Below are 14,404 nucleotides of genomic sequence, written 5' to 3' on the forward strand. Positions count from 1 at the left end.
ATAGTAAAACTGAGCAGCAAAGAAACGAATTAAAACAACTAAAATAAAAGTATGTATTTTCCAGTAAATCAGTAGTTAAGGTAAGTAAGTATATAATCAATTAATTAATCCTCCCCCCCAAAAAAAAAAGAAAAGAAAAGAAAAGAACAAAGCCTGACATTATAAATGAGTTAGTTATAAACAAGTACAGTGCTATCTTCATGCAATAAGCCAAAGTTCGCAAATGTAAATATTATTCAGGAAACTAAATGATTAATTACACATATCGCTGTAGGTATAGGGTTGGATGGCATATCAGCGCTATCATATAATATACAGTGCTAATTTTTAAAGTATAGTTCTAAACATATAAGTGGAACAATCTCGTAAACATAATCTCGTAAGATACAACGGAAAAATCTTTTAAACGTTGCAAAAATATAAAGGTTAAAATAATATTGTCCTCAGAAAGATAAACCCATTGAAATAAAAGTAAACATCATATCTTACAAGATAGAAATAAATGGTAACAAATGCTGTCTTAGAGAGGGTATTGAAAATGAAGGCTACACAATAAATAAATAAAATAATGAATTTGTTAATTTAACCAGCATTTCTATTTTGTTTTAAACAGCCAAATATTTTGTTCTGTTGGGACATCAATAGTCTGCTGCTAATCGTGTTGGCAAATGAAAAAACTTATGCCTCGCATTTTAGAAGTCAATATTTTCGATCAGAATGGGATCCACATTAGAGGAGACTGGTACAATACATATTCAAGTGATGTTCACTCGTCAGAAGGTACGTATTGGCGGGGCAATAATGTTCGTCACATACATGCGCAAATCAATATCGCCTTATCTCAAATGGTGGAATGAAATTAGGTTTATGTTGATAATTGGTTTTGGTATGTGGGTATGTATGTTTAATTGGATTAGAGGATAGATTGATAGCATATTAAAGGGTAATAGATAAAATCAATCCGTTTATTTTTGCCTCGTCATACAGGCTTTCATGTGCGAATATTCCAAAGCACTCACAATCTAAATCCCAGATCCTGTAATGAATTAAGAAAATGTAAAACTTCCAAAATGAACCAAACAAAATTGAGTCGTAGAAGTGATCCACATTTCATCTAATTGATGAACCATATAACAAAGCAGAATAAGACCTACAGGTGTACTTATTAAGCTGTATTTCCATGACAGGCATTAAATCGATATCGTCCCCGTCTCATCAGGGACAAGTAAACCGTTTTTATTCAGTTTTGATCACCACGTATTTCATGCCGATTGCAAAAGTACATACATCATTTATTATTTCCAAAGCTTGAACCCATTTTCCTTTCATCAATTGCGAGCTAAATTTAAGTATAGTTTATAGTTGCCTTGCATATATTTAACATTTATGAGTCTCATGGTTGTATTTATGTTTGTAAAAAATTCAGCGTTGGCTTCTGGAACAAACCATAATGTAATATGTCATGTAGAAACAAGAGTTTTTACTGTCAACGTCTTCAATGACGTGGCGTTTTACGAGATATTAAAAACAACAAAAATAAAAAATAAACCAAAGAAACCATTCTTGACACTATGATATCTGCCCATAACCTATTTCCAGCTTAAACAGTCTCCAGTCTTGTTCCTTGCTCATTGAACATTACCACCATGGGGTAGTTGATGCAGTTCATTGTAAGTTAGCCTTGTAATATGTAAATGGGGTCAGATGTAAAGAAGCTCTTCTGCACATGTTACTTTAATAAATTTCAATTCATACGGTAAATCTGTATTAAGATATTCCTCTAAGGCAAATCTGCATAAGTAGCGTTCATGAAATGAAAGAACTCAGTTTATTCGATGTTAGGTAAATGGAAAATAGGTGTGCTAAAGAAACTAAAGCTGTTAAACTTCGCTGTATGTAATGAGGCTTTATAAGTAATATTAATTAAAGATTGTCGGTTAGTTCGTGCTAAGTGACTGATTTTCTTTGAACTCAGATTTTGCTTTATCTGTATCTGATTATCTCAGTTGCTAGATTAAATTGAAAGAGTAATTCATTTATTAGGACAACATTTTGAAACACATATGTGACTGCAGGAAGGATGAGCAATCGGCAAGCAAGAAAATATATACATAACTAAATCGCAGGGCTCAGGGTTGAACGAGTATGACTTTTCAAATGTTAGCAGCAAAGAGGAGCAATGTATTATCTGCACAAACAGCAAATATTCTATCATTTGGTCATTTTGGAGTGCACGGCATATATCGAAGTGTATGCAGAACACCAGCAGTCGTTGGGACAAGGTACAAATGCAATTTTAATCTGAAAAGTAACGAACACGCTTTATCTATAGATCCTTTCACGAGAATTGAAGTGCCTTTCTGCTCTTTCATTGTCCAATTTGCTGCTCCATATTCTATTCAGCCTGTACAAGTAAATATTTAACAAGATCTCCTGGCAACTTTGAGCATTAACACAGTCCAGTAGCTAATGTCAAGATAAACAGTAACGACACTTGCATCATTATCAAAACCTCCGCTGAACTACTGACAGCAGCAAAGTTTGCATATACTTAGGAATGTAGTTCACTGCCTAAGAGATTTTAAAATTCAAAATATGGAGTATATTTTACTTAATATCTATATGGTATTGAGTATACGAGTGTGTGCAAATATGAATGTACCAAAGATCTACTTTAGGTAGACATGTCTTTGAAAAATTACGAAAGCACTGGATTTCTGATAGGTGTCGCTGGTGTGGTATCAGGGGGATCTGCAATATCCATACTCACTAGATTTCCGAACACATTTAAGAACTTGATCCTTTTGAAAGTCTAGTAGATTATTTAATTATATATTTATCGGATTATGCGCATGCATTTCCAATGAGGCAAGTGGTAAACGTAGCTGGAAATTAAAACCTTTTTGCTATCAAAGCTGGGTTTCGTACAGGTCACAGAGATGCGTTGATCATTGATGCCAGTGATCCGTTCTGTTTTCGTGCACTGGATCTAACTGGTTTTCACTTGTGGCATTGGGCTTCCTATTTGTCACACTGCTATTGGTTGATAGCTACTACCTCATCTGCTTCACTCTCCATCTTCAAGATTGTTAGGAGATGTCAGGACTATCAAGTTAACGTAGAAGGTTTCTTTTTTTCTTAACCATATATATGTTGGCATAAGATTTGCCAGCATGGTTTAGAAGAACTGTGGCTTCAACACTTTTCTGGCAATGGACAAACAATGCATATTCTCTTGCTTTACATGTTGGCTCTTCCTCACATTTCTATAGTCTCTGGAATTTGAAACTTCTTCTCCATGGTAATTCACAAAGGAGAGTTTCTCTTGACACGACAGTCTATCATGTCTCGCTTTCAAACATTTTCAAAAGATTGATTTTCTTTTCCAGATATTTTTGTGGTGGCCATAGGTCTGGAAACTGAAACACTGTAAGGAATTCGGGATGAAAGATCCACTGAGATGTTTAAGAATCCAGTTTTGATTGATGCAGGATAAAAGGTACAGTTGGGTGGTTGCATTTAAGTGTTGATGGGAACCAACGTGGCGTTATAGTAAATATATATTGATTTCACTTTGGATATGTTTCGAGTTCTGAGATTATCAAAGATCTCATTCTTACTTCGGCAATCTAAACTCCTAAATTGCATAACATGTCTACATGTCTTAATAGACTTGTGTGGAGATAACTTATAATTCCATAACTTCTCAATGTGAATCAGGCTCTCAGTAAGTTTTGTAACTTCACTTTACAAGTAAATGTTCTGGTCTATGCTTGTTTTAAATCTTTTACCCCTCTATCCAAGCCAAGATAGTGCCGTTACTGTCACAAATGGAGATAATTGTACAGATTCGCATTAGTCCAAGCAATGACAGAATTGAATCCAATTTCCATCTCTGCTCAAAGTTTGATCAGGTCTTGCAATATTGCTAAAACTTATTGTATTTAGGAGTGGTTTTACAAAATAAAATAAAAATATTTTGTTACTCCTGCCAAACGAGATCAAAACCCATTAAGTGGACAGAGATTTACTTTGATTTATTGCATTTATAATGTCAAGCTACACATGGTGATATGCTCAAAGAAAGTATAAACCTGACTCGATTAGCCCTTGCTACGATAATCATATGTCATACCCTTAATAAAGTTTTATTATAGAACAGCAAATGTTTCCTTAAGCAAAATGGTGACCTTAATGAGTCCAATGATCAATGAAATAGAATGATTTATTATCAAATCATGACCCGAACTGGGAACTTCTAAATCATTCATGCAGATTAAATTGAGGCTGAAGTAGTGATATGCACTGGAGTTGGAAGAATCTGGGATCACATTCGCCCAGTTAACAAGTGAAGATAGCTGCAGATGTTAACTCTTTATTTAATTAACACTAACATTAATAATTACGGTGATCAGTGAAACTTGAGAAACCCAAAATAACAAATACGACATTTTCTTAACCCAAACAGTCGACTGGATAAGAGGCACCAGCGGGACCTGTTTTTGAAAAGGCCTGCTTTTATCAAGTTCCACTGTACATTTCTTACATTCCATTTATTACAACTGCCACTACCGAACTATTTAGTGCTTAGATGATGATGCTTTCAGTTTACCGTATCCCATGCTGCAGCTAATCTATTGATGTATCTTTATACAAGTTTAAAACCTTTTATGACTTAGGAGTTATATCGTACTAAAGGAAAAATAAAAAAATAAAACTCTTTTCATGGCACATGAATGCCCAGCCAGTCACTGAAGCGTGAATATAAGTGGAACTACATATTTTCGCTGGAATGGTGTTGTGCGCGTCCAAATGCATCCACACACAAAGCTGTACAGTACTGAAGCACAGGGAGTAACATGTATTGGCCTGAGAAACCCCACCGAAGCCAACCTTGGTCAGGAAAGGATACAATACCAGTAATATGTGGGTTGCGAGTATTACATGCTAATCAAAAGTTTTGTTTTTAATGATCGTTGTGTCAATCATGCTTGTTTATAAATGATATGCTTTGATTATATCGTAGTGTGTTGCAACTATATGCTCTTAAACAAAATAACAGAAGAAATATAAGAAAAAAATCAAGAATAGTAAAAGTCAAAAGATAATTTGTTTCCCTAGAATTCCATAGTGAGAATTTTAAAAGAACTTACAATGTTGTGAATTCAATCTCAAATAATCCTTAACGTTTTATCACGCGTACAAAAGTACAGAATGTTCAGAATGAACTCCAGTGGTGTTAGGAATGATTTCCAATATTGAATGTGTTCAAGTGCTAGTGGGCTTGGCAGTGCTAATCTGTCAACAGTCTTGATGTATTCAATTAAAATTCATTGGATATGAACTCAATACAGATTATATGCAAAACTGAATGCAAATGAAACTAATTCCAAAATTTAGAAAAACAATGTCCATCGTCATTATCAGCAAGAATATAACAAAATCACTGTGAATATCAGTTATCAAACATTAAAATGTATTATTGTTGCATAGATTTTATTCATTTATGTTTATGCTTGACTTTCCTTTCTCTGCTTGCACTAGATACTTGTCACTGCTTTGAACCATCTCTCTCTCTCTCTCTCTGTGTTCATATTTATCATGCTAAACGAGATTTGCAAATAAGCTGATTTCACTGTTGACGTATAACAGTTATATTGCCTAATTCATCAGTGCCAACACCCGCTATAACTGCTACATGTGATCATATGTTGCCTTATAATCCAAGGAATGTGGCATTCTTTAATTCTTCGACACAGGATTCTAAATATACTGACTGTGCTGATACCCAGATGATCATGGCGATAAATGGAGATAGTGTCCGTATTCGGCATGACATAATGTGCAGATAAATAATCTGTATCTGTTTTTATAAACTTACTCACAGAGTGCCTGGACCTATGCATTGTTAGGGTCTCTGACCATATGCAGCATTTGTTGATTCATAAGACACTTTACTCCATCTTAATTCTCTATACACTGACTCATATTCCTCTCCCAATCTCACCGCTCCGGTGGCTTAGTGGTTAGAGCGTCCGCCTCGGATGCGGAATGTCGTGGGTTCGATCCCCGGCCGAGTCATATTATAGACTTATAAAAATGATACTTACAGCTGCCTCGCTTAGTACTCAGCATTATGATGTTAGTGTTAGGACTGGTCGGCCTGGTGTCAGGACAATATGACTGGATGGGGCATGATGCTACATGCCTGAGGCATGATGCCCCAGTGCTAGACATCACTGTAAACTGTCACATTGCAGACATCGTAGCGATATGACTGAAAAATTGTTGTTGTTGTTGTTGTATGGTTTAATGCCATTTTCAGCACACGATAGGCTATACATGGCGGCCAGTATTAATGGTGGAGGAAGAACCCGGGCAATCCCCAGAAAAGATCCAAATCACAAATTCTCTCTCTCTCTCTCTCTCTCTCTCTCTCTCCGAAATAGACTTCACTCCGCTATAACCGAACTGTGTGTGTTATTCGAGTGGGATTCCAGACATCGCAACTGCGCTGATTCACAAGCAAGAATGCGCCATATTACTTAAATCAAGCCCACAAACTATCACGGTGTATAAATTACAAATATGGGTTACTAATAATTTAAGCGAACATCGTATTTATGGTTTATGAGGCACATGATGAAATATTGACTATTACATGTGTTATAGATCCTCGAAAGTTTTAAGGTGATATAAACATGATTTTTACAAAAGAGACCCAGATTCAACGAGGGGTCATGTCATGTTTATATTATTTCGCAGTAAGTGATATATTCCGCAGTAACCGATCGTTTGTTTTTCGGGCCAGGTTTTATACATATTATGCAATAAACAGCTTTCATTGTAAATATCAAACAGTGTGTCTGCTTAGTCTTCTTGCTCTCTTTTTGGGTGGCTACAGTTCCTTTTAGATATACAAACAGAAGTATCGTCTGCAGAAGCTAGATAAATAATGCATATGTACAACCTTTTTCATGGCAAAGAGGTGCTGTACACTTGCTGTCAATGGCTGCCGTGTATGACTAATAGACACTTAGCAATTCAAGTTGTTAATGTTGTATAGTGTTCTTTCTCTCTGATTGCAATCAACAGCTGGCAATGTATACATTCCCATGAAGTAAGGCAAGCCAAATTGACAAACGTCCTACAGCGCTATTGTAGAGAATTGTTGCACATCACACGGGCAGAAATACCGACCAATACCAGTAATTTTTGGCACATTCTAAAGTGATTATAAAAAAAAATAAACCAGTTCTTACCTGCCATAATTTTCTGTAAGCAGTTAGCTTTGTATTTTTCCTAACATAATTAATCAAACTACAAGAACAGTTTAAACGATTAAATATCACCATACAAGATGAATACGAACGCACGAGACACTTATGGTGACCAAATAAAAATGTATTCACCAAAACTATAAACATACAAAAAGTAAAATCAAATTGGGATGCGCCCGCGAGTTTTGAACAGACAAATGTGGATGAGTAACGGTGTATTTTTGCCTATATATATATATATATATATATATATATATATATATATATATATATATATATATATATATATGGGTGTGTGTGGGTGTGGGGTGGGTGTGTGTGGAGGATATTAAAAAAAGCTACAAAGGCAACAATGGGCAAGTGGCATTGCCTACTGTAACAGAAGAAGAACCAGGTCCATCTTGTAAAATAGATAAACCCACCGGGGATATAAAAAGAGCAACTGCAAAAGCTATTACACGTTAGCCACATGCAATTGAGGAAGCCAAAGAAGACGTTGGTGACACCTATTACCGCTGGTGAATCAAGTGCACTTGCGTCGATGAGAGTGTATTTCATTTGGTCTAATATCCGATCATAACCGTTTTGTGGCCTGCCCGCGAACAATTTAATTGTGTCTTCAGCAGATTGTGGATCAAGTTGGGGTAGTGCAGAACGTTTCATAGGCTCGTACGACATTACCCCAATCAATGACGAGGTCCGACGAAAAATTGCGGTGCTGATTGGCAAGGACTCTAAAATTTCAATACGTCAACCTCAGGCAGCACTCTCAACCGGTATCGCAATTGAATCTCCGCAACATTTAGTTGACACTGGACAGGCAAAGTTGAAAATAGTTCTTGGTTGGCTCAAATATATTCTAGAAAATAAATACATTTTGAGTGAAGGGCCTAAAAGGACTTGATATATTATCGCGCCTGACATTGTATTATGCATATTTGATTGAATTATATCTGATTTAATATATACTAATTTCAATTTAATTTTTGTCAGTTAAAAAGAATATTCATTACATGCTACTATAATGTAAATTTATTTACTAGAGATGATACTTTTTCCACAAAATAGTTTGATCTTGACTGTTCCTTTTATAAACACCAGGTGTTGATCTAAATCCTGGCCTTTTCAAAATTAGTAGCAACCGCGTATACAAGTTCTATTTTTATTTTAAAATGATTGGCTGTTGTTGAGGTCATGATGGGACTATCTGTTTAAGATGTAAACAACTTTTTTATTTCTTAGAGTAAAATAATTGGTTACTGCCAGGGCCACAATGGGTGTACGTGATCTTTAACAAATATCTAATTTCTAAGAGGCTCTGGAACATGATGAAGTGACCGACTTTTTGGTTATTCTCAGTAAAAGCTTGGCTTTTTCATACACTGGAATTTGTTTTTTGTGCTGTTTGTAGTTATTACAAATTACCTGGATCGGATTTATTTCCACTACCTTGGATTCAAAGGGATTAATTCTTTCTTTCTGGGAAATACGTGTGCTCATGTGAAATTGTTGAACAATGACAGTTTTTATATAAAATGTTATTCAAATTTCCAAAACCGGAGTGATAATTCTTGTTTCTACAAGTAACTGTAGACTTCAACAATACAGGGTACGGCATACGTCATCGTCTTCCATCTTGTATTCTTCTTCGTGATTCAAACTTGAAATCAGTTGAACATTTTGTTATTAGGACTTCAAAACTTGTATTCGTGGATTATTCTTGAATTATTTTTGGATTTGATTCTATAAAACCGTAAGTTCATATTTTTTCATTTTTACTGAATTTTTTCAGGGAAGTAATTTTTTTAAAGCTTGTTGTTTTTACGCTTTCATGTGCTACTATTTATTCGAGCCTAAACACGTAACATAACAAATGTTAGCATTACCTCAACGACCCATGTCAATATTGCTTATAACGTTGTCAGTTTTAGTTATAGAAGCAGGTCTGAAGCGACAGGCTTATTTGTTCAGGGTTATATACTATTTGGGTTTCCACCAACTGTGGAACAGGTGATTTGATATCGATTACGCCCGCAGGACCCGCTGTGGATCATCTATGTCATACAAATTGGCGGACACATACTCGTCGTTTCCTTCAGGATCAAGTCGAGCACGTTGTGGATCTGCACAATAAAACATTGGCAAAACAGCTGTTCATTAGGAATAGACCTATCATTTAAATATAATAATGACAGTCGTAAGTGGACATGTATGACTCATGCGTATTGTTAACACGAGCAACCGCGTGTACGTGATATATTACGGAATTGGCCTCGGTGATGTTTGTGGATTATTTACAGGCGCAGCAAAGGCGCTCCCTGACCTCACAATGCGATTCGTTGATAGTTGTGTGTGGTATGAAACAACATTAACATTGTGGATGCCTATGCTAGCCCCTTTCACTGAGTATTGAATCACGTTTGTTGTCGTTTACGCAGTCAGGAACCACGTCATCAATGTCGTCTATTACGCATACCACACACGCACACCCACCAACTGATAGTGTGGGACAATTTACTTGGAAAATAAATTCCTAACATTGCCTTACTGCACCATAACGTGGCGTTTCAAATGTAAATCGAGATAATGATCAAGAGCACAGTAAGATGATATTTGACACTGAAGTTTTTTATGATTAAAAGGTCATCATGCGCCTTCTGAAGAAATTCGGCTTGACAATGAAATAACCATGCCTAATATTGCACATGCATATCATAATTTGTGGTCGTATATGGACCAGTGTCAATACATCAACACTGGTTTACAAATTTCCCTTTATGATTTTCGCACGTTGTATCATATTGCTTACTTTTCATTGGCACATCTGGAGTTGTTTAGACAGTCCATCATTGATATGTATTTTCATGCACTCGCAGCTCCCGCTGGCCATATTAATTGCAGACGTTATGCTGTGATACTTTCTGACAAGACTGATGCTGGTGGGCTCTGTAGGCCGAATGTGGCTGATCGATGTACTTGTGGAAAATTCATAGAATTCGAAATTAAAGATGTTACGTATTTAATAAAAATGTCCTATCACGAAATGAAGGTCGACCTTAGTAAAAATCAAGATGAAAAAGTACAAAAAAGCGAAAAAAACAACTGTCCCATGTGACTGACTCAAATACAACTCGCTCGTGTTTATGCGCCAAGCACAATAATATCTGAGTGACATTAAAACTATCCAAGTTAGTGCTGACATATACGCAATATATCGGTTGAATAGTTCTGTTCATTTCAGCGATTCCGTCATTGTTGGCAGCAGTGGCTCCTGCGGTTGCAAAAGCTGTATCAGGAATTACGTTGAAAAAGGCAGTTGGCAGTCATATAAAGAGAGAAAGATACCTTTGATTACGGAACAAGTCGCCGAATACCATCGGGCAGAGGTCTTCAATTACACGATTGCTCTAGACCACGCCGCTGTTCCGTCCATTGACCAATCTTGCAAAATCAATGACATAATTTTGTGATGTCTTTATGGAAAATTAACTTGCACCAATTATGCCACGCACACGAGAAACCGGTAGTATCAACATGGATTTAACAACAGAAAATGGCACTAACTGGGTTGCACACTTAGTGACTCCTCAACATCGTTTGTATGTTGGTTTGTATCGGCTTGTACCACCAGTAGAAGTTGTTAATTATTTTACCAGGCACATAGGACCTGAACAACAACATATCTTTATTCGACTATGCCACTACAAACTCGGTTGGGTGGACTCGTATGCGATCAACTTGTTGAAGCATTGCCTGCAGTTGTGGAAAGTAAAGCTTCTCATCAACAACCCCGCAAGTACTTCCTGATTTCACATAAAAGTGCGTTTAATATTACACAAAATGTCCATTAACACGTATGGAAGTTACTATGTCCGACGACACGGTGCTGATGTGGATCTGAGCCGATTTACCACCCAAGCGGATTTGCCTGAGTTTAATAGTCGTGTTGCTGATGATGTTGATCCAGGTAAGGTTGTGACTTTTCAAAATCTAACTGGTAAACCGTAAATGTCTAATATTGACATTCAAGATATTATTGTCAAGTTGAAAGGCGGTGTAGCGAAGAACACGGCTGAATTCAATGGAATTGGTGGAATAAGGGAACAGTGGCATGTCGGTTGTGTTTATCAAAGAGTGTGTTGATGATACTAATGCTGCTTCAAAATTCTACGTGGATGAACAAATCTCAAACGTTCCAGCACCACCACGAATAGTAATTTCAGAGAAAAATCGAGAAATATTAATCAATTAATCACGAAAGGAGAGGAAACAAGTGAAGAGGAAAAATTAGCAAATAGTCGACTTGTTTTCAGTTTTGGTTCAAATGGTTTCGATAGACCTAAGTGTCACATCTTAGAGGTGAGATTAAGGTAACTAACGTTTCGTGGGGTTAAACGATAATACTGATGAGTGATAAATAGCAACTTGGTTCTGTAGGACTGCCATGTGGCCTAACTAATCATTATACAGTTGCATTACCAGTATCATTAATCTCCTGAGATTCAATTTGAAGCCCTCAACGTTTACTCTAATGGGTACAAAAATGTTTTGTTTTTTTTTGTGTGTTTGTGCTTAAGACTGAATTTTGGTATTGTATATACGTAATGATTGAGGAATTTACCGTCGGTGTGTTAGTAACTGACAGTGGATATTAAAATTTATGACAATTGTGCCCCACTTGTCGATTCACATATGCGTCAAAGTGGTGTAACCAAACCCTCGAATTGACTGTCATACAATTTTGTTACAGATGAAGTAGAAATTGCTAGCTAGAACCACCATGATGTACCAATGCTAACACGAGATCAGTTTGGCATCGTAGTACGTGCACGTGAAAACGCTCAAGCACTAGATGAAATAACTCTCCAGGATTGTCATTCACCAATGTACCCACCCCGGTTACGTTTACCAAGGAATATTTTGAACCACCACTGACTCAGCTGAAAGGAAGAGAGATCAAGATGGTTATTAGACAATGATCCAACAGTTCCGAAAACAGTTATTAGACAAAGACAATCGTCAAATAAAATAGGGCAATTAGATAGAAGTGCATATACGTATTGTGCCTGCGTGAATGGTGAGACCGGACAGAGTTTGCCTGTCAGACAATAAATTCGCAATTTTAGTTTTAATAGAAAGACAATAATGGAACAACAGGTGCAAGATGAATTACCAAGCGAACCGTGCTGATCGTAAGATACAAATGCGCGTGTCTGGTAGAATATAATATTTATGGTATTGCTGCGGCAACGACTGTTGATCTAGGTCAGACCGAAATCACGGCAGCACAGTCGCAGGTACACAAATTGGAATTATTGTCCGGACTATATCAATAGTAACGTTTACCTCTGGCGGAACTAGCAAATTAAATTCGACGCGACAGCATTCACAAGTACGTTTTTATTTAGATTTGCTAGCAGCGGCATAAAATGGTCTCAATACAATCAGTAAACCGTATTCTGTGGCAATCGCAGATAAAATAATCAGTGAGGATGGGTTTGAGACAGTGCTTGCTGAGATGGAAAGTCAAAGACAACTGCGAGCACACATAAAAAGACATCGCGGGTTTACAAAAAAGTAAAAAATCTTAACGCATATGCCTGGTTATCGATAGAAACATATGCTGTCAGAGTCATTCATTGTTGGTCTGTATTATTGTTCGGTACCGTACGTAACCACATCCACAACAAGCACATTAGTGGTAAATTGCCGTTTGGCTATTCGGGGACTCTTTTGACATTGATATAAGGCATGCACTCTACCCATCCCCCATTAATAGTCATTTTTGAGGATAGTTTCCAGTAAAACAGACTCAAGTTTGTTTTGAGTATCATTCCCTTTTAAATATGCATATTTGCTTTGTAGCTCGATTCTCAGTGTTGTGTCTTGATCGGATATTCTTACATTACACAATACTACTTGTACTACTTGCTGAACAAAACTAATCGAACCATATAATCTAATGTAAGGATAAAACTATATAAACTACAGTTCATACCACAAGCCGTTCATTGCAAAGTATTCCCCACCCACACCCTCTTACTCGATTACCCCTGACCGTGACTAGCTGGTCATATAGCAGAATCTGCTAAATATATGATGAGTCTGCATTTTATGACTGCATATGAGACTTGCTGAGAGAATGATTAAATTTCTTAGAGTTTTTTAAACTCTCCGTTAGACACAAGAGTCATGAACCGAGAAAAGCATCCCCTCCCATAGATGGTTACCACATGAGATAACTAGCTAAATATTATGTTTCATAAGTTGTTCACAGTAGCACAATCCGTTGCATACAGGGCAAGCGTACCGGGGGGATGCAATATAATAATGATATTATTATTATTATTACTATTATTATTATTATATTCCCCCTCCCGCTACATTTGCCCTGTACTTGGACCAGAAGCTTTTTTTTCGCCCGCAGTGCCTTTAAGAATTTGTCTTCAAATATACTGATCTACTTCGGCTAGACCTAGCGTGGTCAGTAGCCAGCATATTCGTGCACAACATGTCCAATATACATCTGAGCGGACACTTGAGATTACATATTGAAATCTGGCGTATATTGATCGACATCTAATACATTCAATGCACTGACAATTGTCTTAGTATGTGGATAAAGTCCTAAGTTTACTCCATACATGGTGGCAAGTAATCACATTATCCTTAGTGTTACGTGTTCCTTAGATATAATTATTACCGCCAATAATTATTAAGATGACAAAAGCCAACAGATGACAGGCACAGTAATGTTTACCTCAAGTCAGCCTGATGTTCAGTCTCCAGGAAACAAAACTTTGTATGTTAAGCCACTGTGGTGTCTCTCCGTTGGATTACGAGTTGTTTCAGAAACGGTATCACGCTATAACCACCAATCGAGCACGTGACAAACTTACTTTCTTTATAAACGCTGATCATGATGTATATTTACCTAGATAATCACGAGCACTTAACCGGAATATCTATTATTTATTTCGAAAGGAGCATAGTTTCCAGTGAAGAACAAGTTGCTTCAAAAGCGAGAAATATCGTTAGTTTAGAAGGAAAAGTGAACGCGATTCGACTATATTAAACAACAAAGAGTTATGCGATTATTGTCGAGAAATTTGTACATAAAGGAA

Source organism: Sinohyriopsis cumingii, chromosome 12 (assembly GCF_028554795.1).
Source record: "Sinohyriopsis cumingii isolate HCF-2022 chromosome 12, ASM2855479v2, whole genome shotgun sequence".
Taxonomy (NCBI): Eukaryota; Metazoa; Mollusca; class Bivalvia; order Unionida; family Unionidae; genus Sinohyriopsis; species Sinohyriopsis cumingii.